The sequence below is a fragment of the Pseudorasbora parva genome, chromosome 20, assembly GCF_024679245.1.
Source record: "Pseudorasbora parva isolate DD20220531a chromosome 20, ASM2467924v1, whole genome shotgun sequence".
NCBI lineage: Eukaryota > Metazoa > Chordata > Actinopteri > Cypriniformes > Gobionidae > Pseudorasbora > Pseudorasbora parva.
The window spans coordinates 2,693,806-2,721,800 of NC_090191.1; the positions used below are offsets into that span (position 1 = coordinate 2,693,806).

Below are 27,995 nucleotides of genomic sequence, written 5' to 3' on the forward strand. Positions count from 1 at the left end.
AAGGCTGCGCCGCGCTCCTGCATCTGTTGTGATTCTGCTGAAGAAAGGTTTGTGTTTTAAGCTTTTAAAGTGTTTAAATCAATAAAAACTGTTCAGGCAATGTTATAGTTTCAACAAGAACAGTTAAATGAATGTTTGATTATTGAACTTAACATTATAATGCGTTTTCTAACATTACTAGCTTTATTTTTTATTCACACGTGTAACAGAAAAGATGCGTCTCATTTCTCTATATATCATGAATTAGTTTATCATAAACACGGAGAGTAAATTATCACAAAATACAATATACGCAATAAATTCACTATTATCCACAAATAATAAAACATTTATCAAACACAAAGAATTGGTATCAAAGTAATATAGTGCCAAATCACGGACACAGTAGCACTCCTAGAGATGATAATAATAGCAGAAACATTAAAATTACACATGATTACGAGTTTGGATGGCTTTTATGATATAATTTACGCATGATTGTTTTTAGTTTGATTAGCTTTTAGCCATTCCTTTAGTGTCTGTTTAAATGTTGAGTAATTTGTACTATCCGTTAATTGAGTTAGTAGAGTATTCCAGTAATGAATGGCTTTAACTGAAAAGACTGATCGGCCAAATGTTGTCCATCTAAACTGTTCAACACAGTCTCCTCTAGTAATTGCTCTCGTTGTTCTGACATTATTTTCTTTCTACATTATAAACTGGCATAAGGGGGGATGTGCATACACGGCATTAACAAAATGAGCAAAAATCATTGAGTGCATTAATAGTTTTACTGCCTCTTTTGTTAAATATGGTCTTATATGCCTAAAGTTAGCCAAATTAAATGTGATAAAGTTAAATGTGTAAATGTAACAAGAACAGCAAACACAATAATGAAAACTTCTGTAAAGCAACTGCTAATGTTCTCACTGAAGTGTAATCTATTAAATGTAATCTACAGATGAATACATTTAGCATAACATGTCTAAATATGAACCTGCTATATAAATCGTTATCTTTTATTAATTTGTAGTTTTTAGAGAGTTTGTTGTTGTGGAATCAGGTCATTTAAGGCCATTAACTCTCACTCTGACTGACTCTCTTACCAGTGACTGAACTACTGATTTAGTTTGGATGTGTTTTTTATTTCTGTGATTATTCTTATCTCAAAGATGGCGTTTATTAAAGAGGAGAGTAAAGACGTGAAGATTGAAGAAACATTGAGAGTCAAACATGAAGAAACTGAGGACCAAACAAAGATGGTGTTTATTAAAGAGGAGAGTGAAGACGTGAAGATTGAAGAAACATTGAGAGTCAAACATGAAGAAACTGAGGACCAAACAGGTTGGTTTCATTCTCAAAGCTCAACTCAGTCATTTGATCCGTATTCAGGAGTCAATTTTCAATTTCAAATTAGCTTTATTAGCCTGACTGTATCACAATGTTACCAAATCATTAACATATTATGCAGTACCTGCCTTGATGCCCTACGCATCATAACGTCATTATGTATAAATAATTTTGAAAAAAATATTTACTAATATATATATATATATATATATATATATATATATATATATATATATATATTAAGATTAATTAATTACGGGACTTTAACGCGTTAATTAATTGCGCAAAAAAATAAATAACATAATTTTAACCACACTTATTTTTGCACCGCGTAACGTTTTTCAATGAATGAGTTTCGACGGACCGATTATACTGGAACACCAACTAGCGCTCACGAGTCACGACAACAACAAGCCATAGTGAACATGAGCGAAGAAGCTGATGAGACCGCTTTGCTTGGCCCCGTGGATGGGACATTGTGTTTTAAAAAACAAAAGGATGGAAGCGTCGACAAGAGCATGGTTGTGTGCAAGCTATACAACAAGGAGTTAGCGTATCACCGCAGCACATCGAGCCTCAAATATCACAAATATGCTTTTGCTACACTTAATGGCAAACATTGCACTGGTCTGCTGGACTGAAATAAATAAACGATATTTTGTTGATTAAGCTTATGTATTCAGTCATTATTCAATGGTATACTAAAAATACATGTGAAAAATTACTTCTCATTGTTCTCAGGTCAAATATTTATATGCAATTAAAATGCGATTAATTTCGATTAATTAATTACAATGCCTCTAATTAATTAGATTAATTTTTTTAATCGAGTCCCGGCCCTAATATATATATATATATATATATATATATATATATATATATATATATATATATATATATATATAAATCAAATAACTATTTGAACACCCTGCTATTTTGCCACATAGAAATCATGGAGGGGTCTGAAATTGTCATCGTAGGTGCATGTCCACTGTGAGAGACATAATCTGAAAAAAAAAAAATCACAATGTATGATTTTTTAACACTATTAATTTATATGATTTAGCTGCAAATAAGTATTTGAACTCAATGTTAATATTTGGTACATTAGCCTTGTATCATTATTTTGAAGTATCATTATTCTGAGGCAACATTCTCATCAGCTTTGTATTTAAATCTTCATATTTTATATTTTTACCTTTTATAAAGGACATTTCCCCCTAATCTTATTAAATATAGGCTATGCTTCAGCTTTCCCTTTATATTCTTACATTTGATCAATAAATTAAATTAGAATAATATGCTATTGGGTTGTTACCAATCAAATTAAATAATTAACACTGAAAAACTAAAACTGCATTAAATAATGTTATGAGATTGTTTTAACTAAAAGTTAACTAAACCACCATTAGGTGGCGGCAGGTGAGTACTAATGAGAGAGTCATTGAGTCGTTCGGCTGAGTCGTTCATGAATGAGGCAGTCATTTTATGAATAGGGCATTGAATCTTTGATTCAACCGATTCATTCAAACACTGAATCATTCAGTAACGCACTGTTGCTGTGCGATATGTTATGGTTCTGATGTGGACATATGATATGATCTTGGAAATATTTTCGCTGCTGAAATTTACATTTACATTTACATTTAATCATTTAGCAGACGCTTTTATCCAAAGCGACTTACAAAAAAGGGGAGAGTAATAGAAGCAACGGAACAGACAAGGCCAAAAACCTATAAGAGCTGTAAGAAATCTCAATTAATTAGCACAATACACAACAATTTTTTTTGTTTTTTTTGTTGTTTTTTTTAAAGACAGACATCTACAACAAAAACTCACGTCCGCAAAGTGCCGAACACTGGATTTTGATAGCTAAGATAGCTACAACCCATTAGGACTAAGGCTGTTGCCCCAGCTGTTGTCGTTAATGCAGATTCAGTGGCCCAATGGGTTGGTTTTGTATTCTAGCTAAACGCGCAGCAATAGCCATCTACAACAAAAACTCACGTACGCAATATACAGAACACTGGATTCTGATAGTTATGATAACTATGTAACATACCCGCTTGAAGGCACAAATCCGGATGAGAGACGTAGATATGATCCAGGAGTGTGCGCTTTTGGTCGTTGCTGTGGTGATCAGTAAGTGCTATTCTGTATTGGTCAAGTGCAAATGGAAAAGATGTGTCTTAAGATGTTTTTTAAGAATGGCTACAGACTCGGCAGCACGAATTGAGATCGGCAGGTCATTCCACCAGGTGGGAACGGTCCAGGAAAATGTCCGTGAGAGCGATTTCATGCCTCTTTGGGATGGAACCACGAGGCGCCGCTCGCTCGCAGAACGCAAGCTTCTAGAGTGTGTGTAAGTCTGAGCAAGTGAATTTAGGTATATTGGTGCAGAGCCAGAGGTTGTTTTGTAGGCGATAACTAGTGCCTTGAATTTGATGCGAGCAGCCATTGGCAACCAGTGCAGTTTGATGAAGAGAGGCGTAACATGCGCTCTCTTCGGCTCATTAAAGACCACTCTCGCCGCTGCATTCTGGATCAGCTGCAAGGGTTTGATAGTGCATGCTGGAAGCCCAGCCAGAAGAGCATTACAATAATCCAGTCTGGAGAGAACAAGAGCTTGAACCAGGAGTTGTGCAGCCTGTTCTGATAGGAAGGGTCTAATCTTTCTAATGTTGTATAAAGCAAATCTGCAGGACCGGGCTGTTGCAGTAATGTGGTCAGTGAAGTTTAACTGGTCATCAATCACAACTCCAAGGTTTCTTGCTGTCCTTGATGGAGTTGATGGTCGATGAACCAAGCTGAATGGAGAAATTTTGATGAAGTGCTGGGTTGGTTGAGAAAACAAGTAATTCTGTCTTTGCAAGATTGAGTTTAAGATGATGCTCTTTCATCCAGTCAGAAATGTCTGTCAGACAGGCAGCGATACGAACACTGACTGTAGGATCATCTGGTTGAAATGAGAAGTAGAGTTGAGTGTCATCCGCATAGCAGTGATAGGAGAAGCCGTGTTTCTGAATGACAGAACCTAATGATGACATGTAGATGGAGAAGAGAAGTGGTCCAAGGACTGAGCCCTGTGGAACCCCAGTAGCTAGATTATGAGACTTAGACACTTCACCTCTCCATGACACCCTGTAGGACCTACCAGAGAGGTAAGACCTGAACAACTGGAGAGCAGATCCTGAGATCCCCGTCCTCTTAAGTGTTGACAGGAGGATCTGGTGGTTAACTGTGTCAAAAGCAGCAGACAGATCCAGCAGAATGAGCACTGAGGATTTGGAAGCTGCTTTTGCCAGTCTCAGTGCCTCAGTTACCGAGAGCAAGGCAGTCTCAGTCGAATGGCCGCTTTTGAAGCCGGATTGGTTGTTGTCTAGGAGGTTGTCCCGTTCCAGAAACATAGAGAGTTGATTGAACACAACTCGCTCAAGGGTCTTTGCAATGAAAGGCAGAAGGGATACCGGTCGGTAGTTTTCTAAAAGTGCTGGATTCAGAGAGGGTTTCTTAAGCAGTGGGGTTACCCGAGCCTGCTTAAATGCTGTGGGAAAGGTGCCCGTGTGAAGAGAAGTGTTGACAATGTGAGTGAGTGCAGGAGTGATTGAAGAAGAAATAGCCTGAAGGAGGTGAGTGGGAATAGGATCAAGTGGACAGGTAGTAGGGTGATTGGAAAGGATGAGTTTAGAAATATCTGCCTCGGAGAGTGGAGAGAAGGATGGAAGCGTGTTCGTGTTAGTTGTTGAGATGTGCGTGTCAGTTAGTGATGAGGAGAACTGGTTGCTAATGAGAGCTGTTTTGTTGGTGAAAAATGATGCAAAGTCATCAGCTGTAAGAGTTGATGAAGGAGGGGGAGGAGGTGGACAAAGGAGAGAGGAGAATGTTTTAAAGAGTTGGCGAGAGTCAGAGCAATTGTTGATTTTGTTGTGGTAGTATGTTGTTTTAGCAGTGGAGACATTTGTAGAGAAAGAAGAGAGAAGAGACTGATAAAAGGCAAGGTCAGTATTGTTTTTAGATTTATGCCATTTCCTCTCTGCCGCCCTGAGTCCAGAGCGATGTTCACGGAGAACTTCAGACAGCCAGGGGGCAGATGGGGTGGGGCGGGCTGGTCTGGATGAAAGGGGGCAAAAACTGTCTAAGGAGGATGTTAGAGTGGAGCAAAGAGTGTCGGTAGCACTGTTAGTGTCCAGTGCTGAGAACTGAGCAGGTGGAGGGAGTGAAGATGAAACCATAGTGGATAGGCGAGAGGGAGAGAGTGAGCGTAGATTACGCCGAAAGGTAACCTGTGTAGGAGTACGTTTTGTATCAGGAGTCAGTATGAGGTTAAGAGTGATGAGAAAGTGGTCTGAGGTGTGTAATGGAGTAACTAAAGTGTTGTCTGTGGAGCAGTTGCGTGTGTAGACCAGGTCTAATTGGTTACCTGATCTGTGAGTAGCCGTAGTAGATACTAACTTAAGGTCAAATGAAGTCAGTAGAGTGCTGAAGTCTGCAGCTAGGTGTTTATCAAGATGGATGTTGAAGTCGCCAAGCAGAATCAGTGGAGTGCCATCCTCAGGGAAGCTAGAAAGTAACACATCCAACTCCTCCACAAAGTTACCGAGGTGACCTGGAGGACGATAGACCACTACCACATGGATTTTAACAGGGTGAGTAATAGTGATTGAGTGCGATTCAAATGAATTGGCCGGTAGAGACGGTAATGGATCAAATTTCCAATCATTTGAGATAAGCAAACCAGTACCCCCACCCCTCCCAATAGGCCGAGGAGTGTGTGAAAAAGTATAATTGCTTGAGAGGGCTGCAGGAGTGGCAGTGTCCTCTGGTTTGATCCAGGTCTCAGTTAGGGCCATGAGGCTAAGCTGAGAATGAGTCCCAATAGATGAAATAAAGTCTGCTTTGTTTACAGCCGACTGGCAATTCCAGAGACCAATTGGAATAAAGAGTAAAGTAGCAGAGGATGTTAGGATATAGCGCAAATTATTAGGATTACGGCGTCTCGTGCGTACGGAGCGTGATTTACGAGTGCTAGTAGTTATAGTTGAGATTTGAAAGCACATGGTGAAAAGGCCAGATAGGAATTAGAGCCGAACACAAATAATGAAAAGGAAGATGATACTCAAGTGCCTTGCCGGGGTCCTTGCTCGGGATGAGTTGCACTGGGAAGAGTTGAAGTCTTTACACTCGTCGGTCTTCACACAAGGAGGGCTTCACACTGCCGCTTCCGCTGCCGCGGACTATCACGCTATTTATACTCACTTGAGTATCGTTATTGAAAGCAGCTGGGAACGCCCCCAACAAACTCGCTTCCCAACGTGGCACTGACTAAACAAATGCTAACTCAACAAATGCTAACTCCCACACACACCGAGAGAATATACCAAAACTAATAATACACACCTCAGCACTACACAGACACACTTATCTAACAACAAATTAACAAACAATCAAATGAGAAAAGTTACAAACACTTACAGAGTAGTTGTCTATCAGTCAATTGAATTGCTCCTCTCTAGCCAAAATGTTTCAAACACACAAGGCTTTTAATACCTCGCTGGCCACGCCCCCAACAAACTCGCTTCCCAACGTGGCACTGACCAAACAAATGCTAACTCAACAAATGCTAACTCCCACACACACCGAGAGAATATACCAAAACTAATAATACACACCTCAGCACTACACAGACACACTTATCCAACAACAAATTAACAAACAATCAAATGAGAAAAGTTACAAACACTTACAGAGTAGTTGTCTATCAGTCAATTGAATTGCTCCTCTCTAGCCAAAATGTTTCAAACACACAAGGCTTTTAATACCTCGCTGGCCACGCCCCCAACAAACTCGCTTCCCAACGTGGCACTGACTAAACAAATGCTAACTCAACAAATGCTAACTCCCACACACACCGAGAGAATATACCAAAACTAATAATACACACCTCAGCACTACACAGACACACTTATCCAACAACAAATTAACAAACAATCAAATGAGAAAAGTTACAAACACTTACAGAGTAGTTGTCTATCAGTCAATTGAATTGCTCCTCTCTAGCCAAAATGTTTCAAACACACAAGGCTTTTAATACCTCGCTGGCCACGCCCCCAACAAACTCGCTTCCCAACGTGGCACTGACCAAACAAATGCTAACTCAACAAATGCTAACTCCCACACACACCGAGAGAATATACCAAAACTAATAATACACACCTCAGCACTACACAGACACACTTATCCAACAACAAATTAACAAACAATCAAATGAGAAAAGTTACAAACACTTACAGAGTAGTTGTCTATCAGTCAATTGAATTGCTCCTCTCTAGCCAAAATGTTTCAAACACACAAGGCTTTAAGGAAATAGAACAAAAACAATAAAGCAGTCAAAAAAATGTAAGTGACTTGATGTTAATTAATTGTTTATGGAAAGGTCATATGAAATCAGTGTCACATTGAAAAAAAACCCCTTTTCCTTGCTGCACCTGTCCTACAATGTCTCCATGTCTGAGAGCAGATTTAGCTTGCTGTATGGCCTCAGTTGTGGTCCACTTTCTCCCAGTTGCCAGTCTTGGAGCAGCCGCTTGTATTACAGCATCTTGGGACTCTGTCAATGTCATGTCCAGTCTTACTTTGGCACATGTATTCTTCAGTGAGGCTTGAGACAGGCAGCTGGATCCCTCACTGGACACTCGTCGCGGGCTGGATCCCTAACTCGACACTCGTTGCAGGCTGGATCCCTCACTGGACACTTGTTGCGGGAAGGCGGATCAGAACAAAAGTCTGTAAGCTGGTGTTCCTTCACCAGGTTATATTCTTGACCTGAAGACAAGCCTGTAAGTCTGCACTCTTCAAAACTGCTGGCATTGGCTGGTAATCATCTGATGTATGGATCGTCTAAACCGCTCCAAAAAAGAATCATCTTGAGGGTCGCATCGTTCCAGGGAACCTGGTCTGCAAGTTTGAGGAACTTCTTGATATATTCATCGACGGGACGGTGGTCCTGGGAGATGGAGAGAAGCAGATTGGCTGGGCTCTGTGGGATAAGGAATATGTCCATCGCACTGTGGTCTGTTATGGGTCCTGTCTTCTGTTACGGAAGCACACTCGGAGACAGAGAGAATGCAGTGCAAGGGTGATTTATTGACAACCATTAAGTAAATCGGATGAATGCAGGTAAGTCATGAGAATCTTGCAAATGGTTGGAGTGAGGAAGGGAATAAGCAGTCCAATCTTAAGAATCTGAAGAAATTGGAGAGGGATCAGTCAAGACGCACAAACCTTGTTGCAACTATCTAGAACACTCAAAGTCTGGAGAAGGGAGATTGCTGGAAGTAAACTTAGTTTGCACAGTTTGGTCACATAGAACATCAGACACTGATACGGGTGGTAGTTGTCCAGAGGCGTATCACGAATATTAGAAAACGGCGTCCACAATAGATTCAACGAAAATGCACTATAAAATAATAATTTTAAAGAAAGCTAGACAGGAGCTAAGCCACTCACGTCTTACTCCATTGAATGCTCACTAGCGCCCCCGAGATCGTTAATTTAGTGCATATTTTGTTCTTATGTCACAAGTAATAATATCAAGCCAAGGTTTACTGAGTTTTACACGATTCTTTTGTAGTGTGGTTTTTGGTGAAATGTACTAAACTATATATCACCTGTGTACATTAGCCCACTTCTTCTCGACACTTTTTCCTGTTGGTTTATAGAACAATTACTTCGAATTGCCCTCTGTCATTTCAAAGAATAGCACATGCGCGAGCATGGCCTAATCCGTTTGGGGAGGAGCGCGTGCAGTCAGCGGAGACAGCGAAAGTATAAACAAGGCTTGAGATGTGGCGCTGCGCGGAGCTGAGCTTCGAGGCTTAAGACATAAAAGAGACGAGAGGTTAATATTAGGTGGGTCTTAATCAGCTCCCTAGTTCAGTAGTCAGGGCACTGATCAGGACATACCGGTAAGTCCATGGGCTGATCCCTGATCAGTGCCCTGACTACTGACAGAGCAGATTAAGGCGCACGCATTGTGAAGATCGATATCTGTAGCCTGCCTGACACGGTATTTCCACAGACGTCGCATCTCTCATAGACTACAGTAGCCTATTTAAAATGGCACATGCATCCGTTATATTCTCAATTTTATTTACAAAGTAATCCCTGTAAATTTTTTAGGTTAACTACAGAAGAGACCAGGATTAGTGTGTGTCGCACTGTCATGACTCGCATCGGGGCGCGTGGCATCAGGATGGTTTTGCATTAAATTAACGGCATTTAGGAGATTATCCACTCATTTTCCCCCGGCCTTTATTTGAGACCGGCCTTTATTTGTTCGTGCTGACCACACTCCCGGCCACTATCAGAGGCCCGGTGTTTATTTGACTACAGGCTTTTATTTGAGGAAATACGGTACTTTGTGTTTTAGCCAATATAAGTGTGATAAAGTCACATCAGTTGCCACCGCTGGGGAAGCAGCCCTGGTACACACATACGCACATACATACTGATTTCATTCATTACCTGTCTCGTTCCTCCCTGCCGTTGCGACTATCAGAGGGACGGGTGCACAAGCATTACTGATAGCACATTGACAAACACCCATTTCTCCATTCTCTCCTCCATATCCAGTTCCCGTTCATTTCATGCACTTAAACTGTGCATTCTTATTGTCTGGTCTCAGTGGTATTTGTGTGCAGTGTAGTCAGTCTTCCTGCGGGAAGCTGTGCTGGCCAAACCGAACGAGTGAGTGGCGGCCGCTTATGACATCACAGCCTGGGTTGCGCTAGTGCAGTTCCACCAGAAGCTGGCGAAACCACTGTCTAGTGTGAATAGGTGTTTGTGTCTGTATTTATCTGGCAGGATTATGTGTTATAAATGGGGAATGGATTATTATTGATCACTTATAATGGATGGCAATCTCATAAGTAGATGAGGTACTTGTGTTGGTATTAAATGTTATATGTACCTGGAAATGGAATGGGCCAAAAAGGGGCGGGGTTTGTCCTATATAAACCCAGGCCAAACCTAAAGACAGGACTTGTTTTACCAAGTCAATGAGTGCTACTGTGGTGCCTCAGCAAAACCCAATAGTTTGTATACTGTGGATACCTGTTTGGCTTGTATATTGACCTATATTCTTTTGAACATTTTTCTGATTTAATTAATTAACCTCTCTGACACTGTAAATAAATAGCGCCTTGCACAAAGTGCTTTTGCGAGTGCGCCATCATCTGTATATTCCTTTACGGACTCACATTTCCTCCCGGAATACGAGCTGGTGGGCTTGTTTTCATCACAATAAGCTTAACTTATTTGAAAGTCAGAAGAGCTTGTTTACAGAAAGGTATGGTCATTATTTGATTTTACTGGAAATTGTTTGCACTAGAAAAACCTCTAGTTTGCACTACAGAAAAGTGATACTGTTTAATTACTGGGTATTTAAAAAGAAATCATAATAAATGTTGAAATCGGGTAATATCTTTTCAGTTCTTTTTTCTGTAGGCAGCACTAACTGCATTTAAGCAGCAAGAAGCTAACCATCTCTTTGATAGACATTAAAACGCAAACTCGAATTGCAATATCTGTTAGAAAAATCACAATTAGATATTTTCCCCAAACTGCACAGCCCTATATTCCAAACCACTTCAATAACATCTGTGGCAGTGTCCTAACCACATAGAATCCAAACATGATGAGTTTGGAAATTGTCCTAAAGAACGGAAATGCTTATTTTGAGAAAATATTGAGAAAAGTTTGAGATTAAATATAACCCCTCTTTTTCTGTAGCTTAGTTGGCATACATGTTATACATGTACACACAATAACGTGTTCATGTTTTGTACGATTGCATTATTTATCATATATTTTACCTTTTATGGTACACCGCTCTTTCCCTCCTTGTAAAAATGGTCTGATGGTTTCCGGGTTCTATGAAGCCGGTCCCTCAAAAATACTCAGTTGGCTAGGATTGGTTAGCTGGCCCAGCTGTGTTCTGATTCGCTAACCGCCTATGCACGTGTTTGTATGTAAGTTATCACGAGCGTTGGCCGGGCGCTGCCATTACATGTTTTCAACACTGACAGGGAGTCGGAGCCTGCTGGATTTACAACACAAGATCTTCCACTTCACCTGATATATGTAATGTGACATTACGTGAGGGAATAGGGTCGAAAATGGTTGTGTTAGTTGATCGGTAAAGTTATCTGGGCTGTGGGTGTCCGTGCTGCCATTATGTTTAAAACACTAAAAGAGCCTGCTGGATTTACAACACAAGATCATCACTTCTCCTTATATAGGGTGAATTTGAGGTGATTGGGACAATTGTTGGCATTGAGATGACTTGGGAATTGTCCCAATCACCCTGAATTCACCTTGACATCATATTAGATACATTTAAGTGAGTTTAAAACGATGTTATGACGTTACTCCGTGCGTTCACTTGTTTACACTGCTAAGAGTAAAGCGCTCCTGCCAAATAAAAGCCGAAACCGAGGGTAGCGCAGATATGACGCGATTGACAGGCGACTCCCTCAAATGCAATGCTGAAACGCCCCTGTCCTTAGTTAAAATAGCAATTTTCTCATAATTTACAAATAGTTGGAAACATCTGGGATATTGTAGGTACTCAACTGAACAAAATATATAACATCGGCCTAGTGGTTTTTGGATATTTTACTGCAAAAATACTACATAGTGCACCTTTAATATTCTCGAAGGAGGGGTTTATGTAAATATTGGAGCTGCTGATGTCAGCAAGACTGGAGGAAAAGGTTGTAGTTCCCTACCGGCCGTTTGCTATAGTCCATTAAATATATTTCTTTAAAAGCAAATATCTCCCTTTGCTTTAAACTTTGAATGTTGTAACTTTGGAGATGTTGTTTATGCTCAAACAGCAACATTACACACTAGCTAAAGTTAGAAAAGTGAAATCGTGTTTTACCACCGCTTCAAATGTTTTAATATCTTGATGTCTGTTGTTTTGTGCGTCTTTCCTGTAGCTAAATGAGTAGAGCATGGCGCTAGCAGCGCCAAGGTCATGGGTTCGATTCCCAGGGAAAGCAAGAATTGACAAAAAATTTAAAATGTGTACCTTGAATGCAATGTAAGTTGCTTTGGATAAAAGCATCTGCCAAATGCGTAAATGTAAATTAAACTGGGTTTTTTGTCTCTTCTAGATCCGATTGCACTGAAAGTGGAGAGTCAAGAACTAAATGAAATGGAAAAGAAAGATATGAATGGCCAACATCATGATTTCATAACTGGAGAAAAATCTTTTATTTGCTCACAGACTGAAAAGATTTCCTCAGGAGAGAAGCCGTTCAGCCGCCAAGAGTGTGGTAAGAGCATTATTAAAAAAGAAAACCATAAAACACAAACAATTATTCACACTGGAGGAAAGCCTTACACATGCCAGCAGTGTGGAAAGAGTTTCACTAAAACAGGGCATCTTAAAGCCCACATGAGAGTTCACACTGGGGAGAAGCCTTACACCTGCCAACAGTGTGGAAATGGTTTCACTAAACAAGGGAGTCTCAGAGTCCACATGAGAATTCACAATGGAGTGAAGCCTTTCACCTGCCAACAGTGTGGAAAGAGTTTCACTGAAAAAGGGAGTCTCAGAGTCCACATGAGAGTTCACACTGGAGTGAAGCCTTACTCCTGTCAGCAGTGTGGAAAGAGTTTCACTCAAACTCAGCATCTTAATGTCCACATGAGAGTTCACACTGGAGAGAAGCCTTTCACCTGCCAACTGTGTGGAAAGAGTTTCACTGAAAAAGGGAGTCTCAGACTCCACTTGAGAATTCACTCTGGAGTGAAGCCTTACACCTGCCAACAGTGTGGAAAGAGTTTCACTCAAAAAGGGAGTCTCAGTGTCCACATGAGAGTTCACACTGGAGAGAAGCCTTTTACCTGCCAACAGTGTGGACAGAGTTTTAATCATAAAGTAAATTTTGATAAACACATGAGAATTCACACTGGAGAGAAGCTTTACACCTGCAAACAGTGTGGAAAGATTTTAACTCGAAAAGAGGATCTTAAAGCCCACATGGGAGTTCACACCAGAAAGAATCCTTTCACTTGCCAACAGTGTGGAAAGAGTTTCCCTCATAAAGGAAGACTTGAGCAACACATGAGAGTTCACACTGGAGAGAAGCCTTTCACCTGCCAACAGTGTGGAAAGAGTTTCACTGAAAAGGGGAGTGTCAGAGTCCACTTGAGAATTCACACTGGAGAGAAGCCTTACACCTGCCAACAGTGTGGAAAGAGTTTCAATCGAAAAGGAAACCTTGAGGAACACATGAGAGTTCACACTGGAGAGAAGCCTTACACCTGCCAACAGTGTGGAAAGCGTTTCACTCATAAAGGGAGTCTCAAATCCCACATGAGAATACACACTGGAGAGAAGCCTTCTTCTGAATGAGTACATCATCTTCTGATCAAAACACACACAAGCGATCATATGTAAGCAGATGCATATGCAATAACAAGATCATCAACATTAAACATCATATAAATCAAAACAGCCCATAATGTTACTGAATGAAATGTGGACCCAGGACGAGCTCTGGGACTGTGAAGAATTAGGGGTGTTGAAGGACTCCATCTACTCCATCTGTGTTTGATCATCGATCTGAATGTAGCCCTGTTCGCACAGGATTAGTATTTTCTAGGGACCTCTGTGATATAGAAATTCATCCTGACTTAACTCCCGGATATGATGTCATGACTTGTAAATGTTTTTTCGTTATAGATATAACTGTATGAAATCATAAACAGTAATATGTATCGATATTGGTTTTGATATTTGTAGGCCAGTGTGTGGCATTTCTGTTGCGTGTCAACTGTGGCGTTTTCTATGCCTTTGCACACCAGTAGCTTGTCTGACGTGGCACTGCTGCTGCTATTGATGTACAGGGAAGCCCTATACTTCATGTTAAACATAAATATATAGCCTACTGATACAGCAAAGACAACGTCTGCAGTAGCCGACTGACCATACATATCTATGGTATTGATGGCAAAAGAGGCTACAAAATATTTTGTTCTGTATTGACAGATTTAATATTTCAAAATTGATAATTATTTCGTTTTTTATTATTACAATTAGGCCTATATTTGCATTTATGTTAACCTACGACTTTCAAACATGAAAATGTCATTTATTAATATTTATTTGTGTCAAAATTACATAAACATATTTTCCTATTCTATTTTGCCTGGAAACGCTTCCAACACGCTTGTGTGTCGCGTGAAAAATAGGCGTCTCTTCTATTTCAAGCATGCACGTGTTGAGCCGCACGTGTCTCGTAGCCAGTGTGCAGGCTCTAACCGGTTAACATGGGAGCCGAAATAAAAACGGACACATTTAATTTATCATGAGTGAGAAGCTGACAATATATGGCGGAAGATTCAGTTTCAAAGCTAAATGTAAAAGCTCCCATTTAAGCGAGCTTGTCATTGTACTGTTCTGTTCTGTTTTTCATAAAAAATAGTATTGATATTAATATTAAACACACCATTCAAGCAATTTGCTCTCAAATTGGTACTCATTCTAAAGTGAAATTAAATAATCTGTGCAGGAATTCATAACGGTGCGCATTATATGAATGCAGTCTCCATTCATGAAAGATAGAAATGCACAGGAAACAAAAACCTTGCAAAAATTATACACAATCCACTTAATCCTGGCCAAATCACAGAGATGCCGATTCACACAGGATTAAGATCACAGACATTCTCTTCAATTGTTACAAATCCCCAGAGGTCCCCAGATAATACTAGTGACAAAAGTGATAATACAAAAACGTGATTTTTTCCCCCAGTTTTTTGTTCAAAAGGTTGCTTTTTTTAATGAAACGTACCCATATTTAAGTGTTGATAAACAGGAAAGCATGAAAATAGACAACTTTTTTTTTAAAGTAAAGGCCTCTTAGTTTTCATATTGCATGCTCAGATATTCATACAACAAAATATTCTATGGGTCGTCATATTTTTGTGAATATGATCAAAAACCCTGGTGGTGGGAAAAGAGTTAATATGTGGTTCAGGCAATATGTGAATATGTACTCTGATTATCTTCACTGTAATAAAATAAAATATGACAAACACAACCCTCTTCTTGTTAAGACATGCTGCGAGTTTACTTGGATTTACCTCAGAATAAGAATAATATGATTTTAAGATGAGAATTAAATTTAAAATATTTGTTAAAAAAAAATGGCAAAACATTTCATCTCACTTATTTAGCGTTATTGATGCATAAACTTCACATTGTAGGCTACTAGTTGAATTATTGCCAGATAAAAATGTGTCAAAATCAACAGAAACATGTTGAAATATGAAATAGGTAGGCAACCTCAATGCTAAATAAAGATACACATACAAATGAGGATATTTTATGACCTATAATATTAAACACAGCATGATATAAAAGTAGGTTTGCCAACTGTCCCGTATTTGCCAAGACATCCTATTTATTCAGCCTAAATGTCCTGTACATTACTGACCCGTTTATTGACTTCTATACTTCTATAAGCTGATTCATAGTTGTTGCGTCTTGCACGCTCAAGTTTGTTATTTTAAATGTAAATGCGCTCAAAAAAAGAGACAAAATAGTTTTCATTCATCTTGCACTGTCCCTGTCTGTGTCTTTTTTACTCCACTGCTTGCTCTGTTGTTTTCATGTGTAAACCCAAGTATACCGTTCAAAAGTTTTAGATTTTCTAATGTTTTTCAAAAACTTTTTTCTGCTGAACAAGTCTGCATTTATTTGATCCAAAATACAGAACAAAATTAGCCTAGAAATCTAGACGCACCCTAGCGGCAGCAAATTTAGTCTGCCAGCAAGTGTCGTTTAGGAACTCTCAATACCCTTCTGAGCTGTATTCCTCTCAATCTGGACGGGCCAATCACGTCGTGTATAGAGTCGGTGGGCGGAGCCATAATGTCGACGGCCGAGTTGCGTTTGCGTGCTTCTAGTAAACACAGAAACTGGCGAACGGCGGCGGTCTTTCGAATCAGCTTTACACTGCGATTCTGGAAGACTTGGAGTTAAGCTTTTCTCTGAGAAAAGAACAAAGACCGGCACTGAAGTCATTCTTAAAAAGGGAAGATGTGTTCAGGGTTTAGCCGACCGGATACGGTGAATGTTTAATTTATCAACAAGCACTGCTTCACCTTCGTTGCTCTGGTTGGTGTAGCGCTATCCTATCGCGTGCTGAGGGAGTTTGAAAGACAACCGTTTATCCCGCCCCTCGGATTGAGCCCTGTCTATGGTGAGTTTCCAGACCAAACATCTTGATGTGGGTCTGGCTTGTCAGGCTAGAACCAAACAGTAATATTGTGAAGTATTTTTATAATTTAAAATAATTTTCTATTTGGATATATTTTTTAAATGCAATTTATTCCGGTCTTCAATTATATATGATCCTTCAGAAATCATTGTAATATGCTGATTTGCTGCTCAAGAAACATTTCTTCTTATTATAAATGTTGAAAACATTTGTGTACAATTTATTTCAGGATTCTTTCAAAAAGTTCAAAACAACAGCATTTGTCTGATATAGAAATCTATTGAAATTAATACTTTTATTCACAAAGATGCCTTATATTAAAGTTAAATATTATATTTATTTGTAGTGCTGGGAGACATCTAGGAATGAAAACATGAACAGTGGAGAGCTCTTTTATAGTAGAAAATGAAGTTGTACTTCTGATGAAAAAGCTTCCCTGTCCTTACCACAGATGCCACTCCATATCAACCCTAGCAGCCATGAAATGGCCGTCTGCTTGATTGCATGGAGGGCAAGATCTGAGGCCAAGCAGAGTTCTTGAATCGCATCCGGCCCGAATCCCTCGTCATGATCCTATTCTCTTAGCAGGTCAGCCTGATGTGCCTTGAACAGCCATGTTCTACAAGGACACACCAGTCTGAACTGCTTCTGCACACACTTTACCCATTATGCTAGTCAATTTCCATGGCTTAGTGGGCAAGCTAGGTTTCCTTCACTACAACGCTGGTGACGGGGAGAGATGGCCCACGAGTATCTGGCCCATCCTCGGGCTCCCCCATACCCAAGCTCTAGCATACCAATTACCATAGAATATGATTATGGCATTTGTGTATGAACACGATTGGAGTATGAATTCCTCAGTTTGGAGATGGGGAAAGAACCACACTCACCTACTATAAGGAAAATAAACCAGAGGACCAAATTATGACCTGAGCATCTGAACAGGAACAATGATCATACCCGCTGTCTGTTTTACAGATGCAATGTAGCTCTCGATTGTTCCTGTCTGCTGCTGCTGCTGCCTGCCTCAGAGTTTGTAGCTCTGTATAGATGCGTTTGAATCTCTATTTTATATATTTTCTTTATCTATACTGCTAAATATAACTTACTCATCACCGTATATTGTTTAATATAGCCTATCAAATTATATTTGACATTGCTAGCTTTTAATCTAAATCACTACCACGTGTTAGCTTTTTGTTTTTTTAAATGGACACGTTTTTGGGGCAGACCTGACCTGTTGAAGATAGATGGCATTCATCCCACCTGGGCTTGTTCTACTCTTCTCTCTAGTAATTTGGCACATAGTCTTAGAGCTAAACTTTAAACTCACTGGTGCCCAAGTCAGGAAGCAGACATACCGGCTAAACCAACCGTCTGCTAACTGTTTAACGTCACCAGAGTCAGCGGAATCCCAGCACATAGAGACTTTTTCACCTAGATATTATCACATAGAGACTGTGTCTGTTCGACGAATTGGTAAATACAAAAGCCATCAAAAACTTTCAACAGTAAAAATGTAATTGATGTCCAACAAATAAACAACAGATATAATACAGATTAACATTTGATAAAACTCTGATTGCTGAATATTCCATCCCTTTTTTCAGAAGTGCTTATTGTTAATGATATGATTATAGACCATAACCTAGGTGTGCTGTTTGACAGAAACCTGGCTAAAACCTGACGACTACATTACTTTAAATGAGTGCACCCCCCAAGATTATTGTTATAAACACGAGCCACGTCTGAAAGGTAAAGGGGGAGGTGTTGCTGTAATTTATAATAATATCTTCAGTATTACTCAGAAGTTTAGTTTCATATATAATTCCTTTAAAGTTTGGTGCTTTATGTAATGTTGTGTAGTGTAAATGTTAAATCCCGTTTGACATTTGTGTTGGCTACTGTATACAGGTCACCAGGGCACAATACAGATTTTATCAAAGAATTTGCTGGTTTTGTATCAGAGTTAGTACTGGCTGCAGATAAAGTACTAATTGTTGGTGATTTTAATATCCACGTAGACAATGAAAAAGACGCATTGGGATTGGCATTTAGAGACATTCTAAACTCCATTTGAGTTAGATAACATGTATCAGGACCCACGCATTGTCGTAATCCTACTTTAGATATAATAATGTCACATGGAATAAATGTTGATCCCGTTGAAATTCTGCAGCAGAGCGATGACATCTCAGATCATTACCTAATATCATGTATACTTAATTTAGCTAAGGCTGCAAAGCCGTCCCCTCGCTTCAAATATGGCAGGACTATAACCGCTGCGACTAAAGATTGCTTTGTACATAATACACAACAGAAACTATTGACTTTTTCTTTAATTACACTTAAGACATAATTTCTCTGAGACGCTTAAAGAAGATTAAAGAAAATAATCCAACACCGTGGTAAACAAGCACACTCTGGCCCTTAAAAAAGCAGCCAGGAAAATGGAGCGCAGTTGCAAGAAAACAAAATTCTTATTTCTCAACTTTTTTAGAAGAAATCAAACACAACCCAATGTATTTATTCGATACAGTGGCTAAATTAACAAAAAATAAAACTCATTCTCAGCTCAGCCTCATGTCCCTAACTGAGACCTGGATCAAACCAGAGGTCACTGCCACTCCTGCAGCCCTCTCAACCAATTTAACTTTTTCACACACCCCTCTGCCTATTGGGAGGGGTGGGGGTACTGATTTGTTTATCTCAAATGATTGGAAATTTCATCCCTTACCATCTCTATCGGCCAGTTCATTTGAATCACACTCAATCACTATTGCTCACCCTTTTAAAATCCATGTGGTAGTGGTCTATCGTCCTCCAGGTCACCTCGGTAACTTTGTGGAGGAGTTGGATGTGTTTCTTTCTAGCTTCCCAGAGGATGGCACTCCTCTGATTCTGCTTGGTGACTTCAACATCCATCTTAATAAACACCTAGCCACAGACTTCAGCACTCTACTGACTTCATTTGACCATAAGTTAATATCTACTACGGCTACTCACAAATCAGGTAACCAATTAGACCTCGTCTACACACGCAACTGCTCCACGGACAACACTTTAGTTACTCCATTACACACCTCAGACCACTTTCTCATCACTCTTAACCTCATACTGACTCCTGATACAACATGTAGTCCTACACAGATTAGCTTTCGGCGTAATCTACGCTCACTCTCTCCCTCTCGCCTATCCACTATGGTTTCATCTTCACTCCCTCCACCTGCTCAGTTCTCAGCACTGGACGCTAACAGTGCTACTGACACTCTTTGCTCCACTCTAACATCCTCCTTAGACAGTTTTTGCCCCCTTTCATCCAGACCATTCCCCCCCCACCCCATCTGCCCCCTGGCTGTCTGATGTTCTCCGTGAACATCGCTCTGGACTCAGGGCGGCAGAGAGGAAATGGCGGAAATCTAAAAACTATACTGACCTTACCTTGTATCAGTCTCTTCTCTCTTCTTTCTCTACAAATGTCTCCACTGCTAAAACAACATACTACCACAACAAAATCAACAATTGCTCTGACTCTCGCAAACTCTTTAAAACATTTTCCTCTCTCCTTTGTCTTCCTCCTCCCCCTCCTTCATCAACTCTTACAGCTGATGACTTTGCATCATTTTTCACAAACAAAACATCTCTCATTAGCAACCAGTTCTCCTTACCACAAACTGACACGCACATCTCGACAACTAACACGAACACGCTTCCATCCTTCTCTCCGCTCTCCGAGGCAAATATTTCTAAACTCATCCTTTCCAAACACCCTACTACCTGTCCACTTGATCCTATACCCACTCACATCCTTCAGGCCATTTCTTCTTCAATCACTCCTGCACTCACTCAAATGTCAACACTTCTCTTCACACAGGAACCTTTCCCACAGCATTTAAGCAGGCTCGGGTAACCCCACTGCTTAAGAAACCCTCTCTGAATCCAGCACTTTTAGAAAACTGCAGACCGGTATCCCTTCTGCCTTTCATTGCAAAGACCCTTGAGCGAGTTGTGTTCAATCAACTCTCTGTGTTTCAGAACAACATCCTGGACAACAACCAGTCCGGCTTGAAATGTAACTGAGGCACTGAGACTGGCAAAAGCAGCTTCCAAATCATCAGTGCTCATCCTGCTGGATCTGTCTGCTGCTTTTGACACAGTTAACCACCAGATCCTCCTGTCAACACTTAAGAAGATGGGGATCTCAGGAACTGCTCTCCAGTGGTTCAGGTCTTATCTCTCTGGTAGGTCCTACAGGGTGTCATGGAGAGGTGAAGTGTCTAAATCACATCATCTAGCTACTGGGGTTCCCCAGGGCTCAGTGCTTGGACCACTTCTCTTCTCCATCTACATGTCATCATTAGGCTCTGTCACTAAGAAACACGGCTTCTCCTATCACTGCTATGCTGATGACACTCAACTCTACTTCTGATTTCAACCAGATGACCCTACAGTCAGTGTTCGTATCGCTGCCTGTCTGACAGACATTTCTGACTGGATGAAGGAGCATCACCTTCAACTCAATCTTGCAAAGACAGAATTACTTGTTTTGTCAACCAACCCAGCATTTCATCAAAATTTCTCAATTCAGCTTGGTTCATCAACCATAACTCCATCCAGGACAGCCAGGAACCTTGGAGTTGTGATTAATGACCAGTTAAACTTCACTGACCACAATACTGCAACAGCCCGGTCCTGCGGATTTGCTTTATACAACATTAGAAAGATTAGACCCTTCCTATCAGAACAGGCTGCACAACTCCTGGTTCAAGCTCTTGTTCTCTCCAGACTGGACTATTGTAATGCTCTTCTGGCCGGGCTTCCAGCATGCACTATCAAACTCTTGCAGGTGATCTAGAATGCAGCGTCGAGAGTGGTCTTTAATGAGCTGAAGAGAGCGCATGTTACGCCTATCTTCATCAGACTGCACTGGTTCCCAAAGGCTGCTCTAATCAAATTCAAGGCACTAGTTCTTGCCTACAAAACAATCACTGGCTCTGCACCAATATACCTAAACTCGCTTGTTCAGACTTACACACCCTCCAGAAGCTTGCGTTCTGCGAGTGAGCGACGCCTCGTGGTTCCATCCCAAAGAGGCATGAAATCGCTCTCACGGACATTTCCTGGATCATTCCCACCTGGTGGAATGACCTGCCGATCTCGATTCGTGCTGCCCAGTCTGTAGTCATTTTTAAAAAACATCTTAAGACACATCTCTTCCAATTGCACCTGACCAATAAAGAATAGTACTTAACTATCCATTAATTTTTGTTTGTTTGTCCAAAAAAACCAGGAAAAAAATCAATTGTGTACTGTGCTAATTGTTGGCCTTGTTTGTTTCGTGTCTTCTATTGCTCTCCCCTTTTTTAGTCGCTTTGGATAAAAGCATCTGATAAATGATTAAATACAAATGTAAATACTATTGATCATATTTATGAAAAATACACTTAATTAACATGTGTCCACTGGGCCTTTACAAGGTGTCCACTGAATACTTCAGGAGTGGGATGTTTTCTTGTCTTTTTTTTACTAATACAAAAACATCCCATTTCTGATGTATTCAGTGGGCCATTGATACTGGTTTCGTGGACATTCAGTTTTTTATGCAAACTATACACTATTGTGACATGAAACAGACATGGATTGGTTCCACTGAGTGTGTAGAGTACAGCAGAGGTGGTTTTATCAGTAATATTGTTCATATTTATGAAACATACACTTAATTAACATGTGTCCACATGGCCTTTACAAAGAGTCCACTGAATAAATCAGAAGTGGGATGTTTTTTTCAGCTGGGGCCTAGGGGTCATTCCAGCACTTTAGTGGGTAAGCGGACCAATAGTTTGTACGTGGGCCCGGGGGCGGGTGGTGATCAGCAGAGGGGTCAAGGAGTCATTTGGGCACTATAATGGGTAAGTGGACAAATAGGGGTTTTATGGGATGGGTGGTGGGGGCGGTTGTCAGCATCGGTCAGATAGGGGCTAGGGTAGCCTGACATGGTCATACTCAATTCTAGTCAGAATATGAGTCTGAAACTGCTCCATTGGGCTGTGATTATGAGGCGTGTTTCAACCGAACCAGGAAAGACATCAATTCGATAGACCTACAACCAATCAGAGCAACGAAGGGACGCATTGTCAAATGTCAAGAGTTCAACTGCACTGTGTTGCCAAGTCCGCGTTTTTTCCGCGGGTTGAAGCGACTATTATGGGATATATAGACCCATGAGTGCGAATTTTAGCAGGCAACCTTGCCAAAATAACACACATTTAACCCCCAAACGCCATTTTTACCCCGGAGAACCCCCCGAGAAGCTATTAGGGCTAGTAGTTGGCACGTTTTGTTGTAAAAACTTGGCAACCCTGTCTGCACGTGTGCTGAAATCCGGCTGGAATACACGATCTTTGCCAGTGTTGTTAAATAATTTAATGATACACAGAGAACTTACCCAACATGATCATCATTTCTGAGAGAAATTGAGATGGTGAATGCATACATAAACAAGCTCTCCATTTAGGATTCAAACAAATATAATCCAAGCCCCTTTGATGACGTGCATGATTACGTTACTGTTGATCATCTGTCCGTCATCGTCTAAAGCCCCCCCTGATGATTTCATTGGTCCGAACAGTTTCTGTTCGGGGACAATTACTCTTCTATGGAGCAAGGCCAGACCGAATTGCCTGACCTACATTTTTTTGTGGGCGAGGCTAAATTCGGCTGGCATCCAGGTTAGGGGTCATTCCGTCACTTTAGTGGCTAAGTGGACAAATAGATGTTTTGTGGGATGGGGGGCAGGGCCTGGGGGTGGGGCGGTGGTCAGCTGGGGGCTAGGGGTCATTCCGTCACTTTAGTGGGTAAGTGGACAAAAAGTGGTTTTGTGGGCTGGGGGTGGGGCGGTGGTCAGCATCAGTCAGCTGGGGGCTAGGGGTCAATCTGTCACTTAAGTGGGTAAATGGACAAATAGTGGTTTTGTGGGATGGGGGCGTGGCCTGGGGGTGGGGCGGTGGTCAGCTGGGGGCTAGGGGTCATTCCGTCACTTTAGTGGGTAAGTGGACAAATAGTGGTTTTGTGGGCTGGGGGTGGGGCGGTGGTCAGCATCAGTCAGCTGGTGTATAGGGGTCAATCTGTCACTTAAGTGGGTAAATGGACAAATAGTGGTTTTGTGGGATGGGGCGTGGCCTGGGGGTGGGGCGTTGGTCAGCTGGGGGCTAGGGGTCAATCTGTCACTTAAGTGGGTAAGTAAAAAAATAGTGGTTTTGTGGGATGGGAGGCGTGGCCTTGGGTGGGGCGGTGGTCAGCAACGGTCAGCTGGGGGCTAGGGGTCAATCTGTCACTTAAGTGGGTAAATGGACAAATAGTGGTTCTGTGGGATGGGGGCGTGGCCTGGGGGTGGGGTGGTGGTCAACATCGGTCAGCTGGGGGCTAGGGGTCATTCCGTCACTTTAGTGGGGAGGTGGACAAAAAGTGGCTTTGTGGGATGGGGGCGGGGCCTGGGGGTGGGGCAGTGGTCAGCATCGGTCAGCTGGGGGCTAGGGGTCATTCCATCAATTTAGTGGGTAAGTGGACAAATAATGGGTTTCTGGGATGAGAATGTGTCCACCCCGCCATATAAATTAATGTCACTGTCGTAATCCTGGAGTGGGACTGCATAGCGCCACCCTGTGGAGAAAGGACAAACTGCTTTTTGTGGCCGTAAACTTTTGCGGGCTCCCATCGGGCCCCTGTGAGGGTCAGGCCTACCAAAATCGGTCAGGGTCAGTCAGGCGGCCAGCGAGGGCCGACGTACGTCTGTGCCCCGCCCCTAAAAAATATTGAGGGGGCGGGGCACAGCACCCACAAGGCCATGTACACGACCCATTTAACCACTGCCTAGAAGGACCCGTTTGAAAAGTGGCGAGAGGGAGAGAGTGAGCGTGGATTACGTCGAAAGCTAATCTGTGTAGGAGTGCGTATTGTGTCAGGAGTCAGTATGAGGTTAAGAGTGTTAAGAAAAAGGTCTGAGGTGTGTAATGGAGTAACTAAAGTGTTGTCCGTGGAGCAGTTGCGTGTGTAGACAAGGTCTAATTGGGTACCTGATTTGTGAGTAGCCATAGTAGATACTAACTTAAGGTCAAATGAAGTCAGTAGAGTGGTGAAGTCTGTGGCTAGGTGTTTAACAAGATGGATGTTGAAGTCACCAAGCAGAATCAGAGGAGGGCCATCCTCAGGGAAGCTAGAAAGTAACACATTCAACTCCTCCACAAAGTTACCGAGTTTACCTGGAGGACGATAGATCACTACCACATGGATTTTAACAGGGTGAGCAATAGACAAGGCAAGTTTATTTATATAGCACATTTCATACACAATGGCAATTCAAAGTGCTTTACATAGAAAGGAATTAAAATAGGGATAAAAATGCATAGAAAAATAATACAATGTAAAGAGAATTAAAAATAATAAAATGATGATAACCAAAGAAAAGAACAAAGGGAAACTAAAACAGTTATAAAAAGGGAAACATAATAAACAAGTGTAAACTTCAGATAGAATCCGTGTCGGCTGCAGACATATCTCTGCTTTCGATTCGCCTAGTTTGTTCTATTTTGCTGTGTCTTTAAATTGTTTGTTTTAAATTGTTTTGTTTTTATAAGGTTACTAAAGGTTAGTTTAATTCTCCTTATCAATCTCCTTTTTAATTTGTAATGATTTAATGATTCAAAAAATGTATGAGGGTGTTTCATGCTATAAGCTAGGCGAGCATTATAATGTGTTACAAAGTGAGCACAGTTGTCTCTAAAGTAAAGGCTGGACTACAATAGAGCGGTGAAAGTGTTTCTGTGGGACATGGTAAGTCCCTTTGAGGTGCACTTTAGGCTTTTTCACTTTGTAAACCTATAACATAAACAAAAAAGATATTATAACACAATAAAGAACATTGAAAAGGCAAAAAAGCCTAATATGAGCACTTTCAGTAAAAATGTATCTACCTTTGCCGTTTTAACCTATTAAACAACTGCCGAAAAACATTCCAACTTTCATCGCAACTTTTAAGAAAAGTGGCCGCAACAGCAGGCATTTTAGGCTGCAACAATCACAAAAAAGGCCCACGAAATTCTGGAGGGACTGTTTTGTGATTGTGTAATGTAATTTGAAGCGAGATTTAAATTTTAACCATTGATCTCTAACACCCCTGTCCCAAGGAAGGCTGAACAAATTGGATCTACAATCCGGATGAAAATAACAGCGTTTCGTTGGGATTGCAAAATAGCCTCGCCCCCCTTATTTAATATTCTCGAAGGAGGGGTTTATGTAAATATTGTACCCCCTGATGTCAGCTAGTCTGGAGGAAAAGGCTGTAGTTCCCTACCGGCCATTTGCTGTAGTTTTTAGAAATGTATTTCTTTAAAAGCAAATATCTCACTTTCCTTTAAACTTTGAATGTTGCAACTTTGCAGATGTTGTTTTTGCTCATACATCAACATTATACACTAGCTAAAGTTAGAAAAATGAAATCGTGGTTTACCACCCGTTTAAATGTTTTAATATCTTGATATATTTTGTTTTGTGCCATTAAACTGGGCTTTTTGTCTCTTTTAGATCTGATGGCTCTGAAAGTGGAGAGTCAAGAACTAAATGAAATGGAAGAGAAAGATATGAATGGGCAACATCATGATTTCATAACTGGAGAAAAATCTTTTAGTTGCTCACAGACTGAAAAGATTTCCACACAAAAAATCACTCAAAAGCCAGGAAAGAGTTTAAGTAGAAACCAACATCTTAAAGTCCACATCAGAGTTCACAATGGAGAGAAGCCGTTCACCCGCCAAGAGTGTAAAAAGAGCTTTATTAAAGAAGAAAACCATAAAAAACACACAAGTATTTACACTGAAGAGAAGCCTTATACCTGCCAAAAGTGTGGAAAGAGTTTCACTGAAAAAGGGAGTCTCAGACTACACATGAGAATTCACACTGGAGAGAAGCCTTATACCTGCCAACAGTGTGGAAAGAGTTTCACTCAAAAAGGAAACCTTGAGGGACACATGAAAATTCACAGTGGAGAGAAGCCTTACACCTGCCAAGAGTGTGGAAAGAGTTTCACTCATAAATTGGGTCTTAAAGTCCACATGAGAGTTCACACTGGAGAGAAGCCTTACACCTGCCAAGAGTGTGAAAAGAGTTTCACTCATCAAGTGAGTCTTAAAGTCCACATGAGAGTTCACACTGGAGAGAAGCCGTTCACCTGCCAAGAGTGTGGAAAGGGTTTCAGTGAAAAAGGGAGTCTCAGAGTCCACATGAGAATTCACTCTGGAGAGAAGCCTTTCATCTGCCTACAGTGTGGGAAGAGTTTCACTCGAAAAAGCAACCTTGAGGACCACATGAGAATTCACAGTGGAGAGAAGCCTTTCACCTGCCAAGAATTTGGAAAGAATTTCACTCATAAAGTGACTCTTAATGTCCACATGAGAATTCATACTAGAGAGAAGCCTTACACCTGCCAACAGTGTGGAACAAATTTCAATCGAAAAGGGCATCTTAAAACTCACATGAGAATTCACACTGTAGCAAAGCCAAAAGTGTGGAAAGAGTTTCCCTAGAAAAGGAAGACTTGAGAAACACATGAGAGTTCACACTGGAGAGAAGCCTTCTTCTGAATGAGTACATCATCTTCTGATCAAAACACACATGAGGAAGATGGAGTAAAACAAGCGATCATATGTAAGCAGATGCATATGCAAAATTACGTGATCAACATTAAACATCATATAAATCAAAACAGCCCATAATGTTACTGAATGAAATGTGGACCCAGGACGAGCTCTGGGACTGTGAAGAATTAGGGGTGTTGATGGACTCCATCTACTCCATCTGTGTTTGATCATCGCTCTGAATGTAGTCTTTAGCCCTGTTCGCACAGGATTAGTATTATCTCGGGACCTCTGTGATATAGAAATTACTCCCCCACATCTGAGTTTTGCGTGGCACATTCGCACGGGAAAAACAAAGCCTGTTATTTTACTCGAATTTACTGACTTCTCCCAGATATGATGTCAAGACTTTTAAATGTTTTTTCGTTATAGATATAGCTGTATGAAATCATTAACAGTCATATGTATCGATATCATTTTAATAGTTTTATAGTAATAAAAATAATTTTGTTCAGTTAGAGAACAGACGCTACATTTAAAAACTGAACCGAGCACAGACCAGCAGAGGGAGTCAGATTTTATTTATAACGAGTGAGAAGATGAGAATATATGGCGGAAGATTCAGTTTCAAAGCTTAATGTAAAAGCGCCCATTTAAACGAGCTTGTCAGTGTAATGTTCTGTTGTTATGTTTTTCTTTAAGAATGGTATTGATATTAATAAAAAACAAACCCTTCAAGCAA

General features: G+C 40.8%; 1 pseudogene; it reads left to right on the top strand.

Annotated features, from left to right (window-relative positions):
- Positions 1–9: 9 nt before the first annotated feature.
- On the top strand, positions 10–27,995 carry LOC137049409 (zinc finger protein 850-like; annotated as a pseudogene).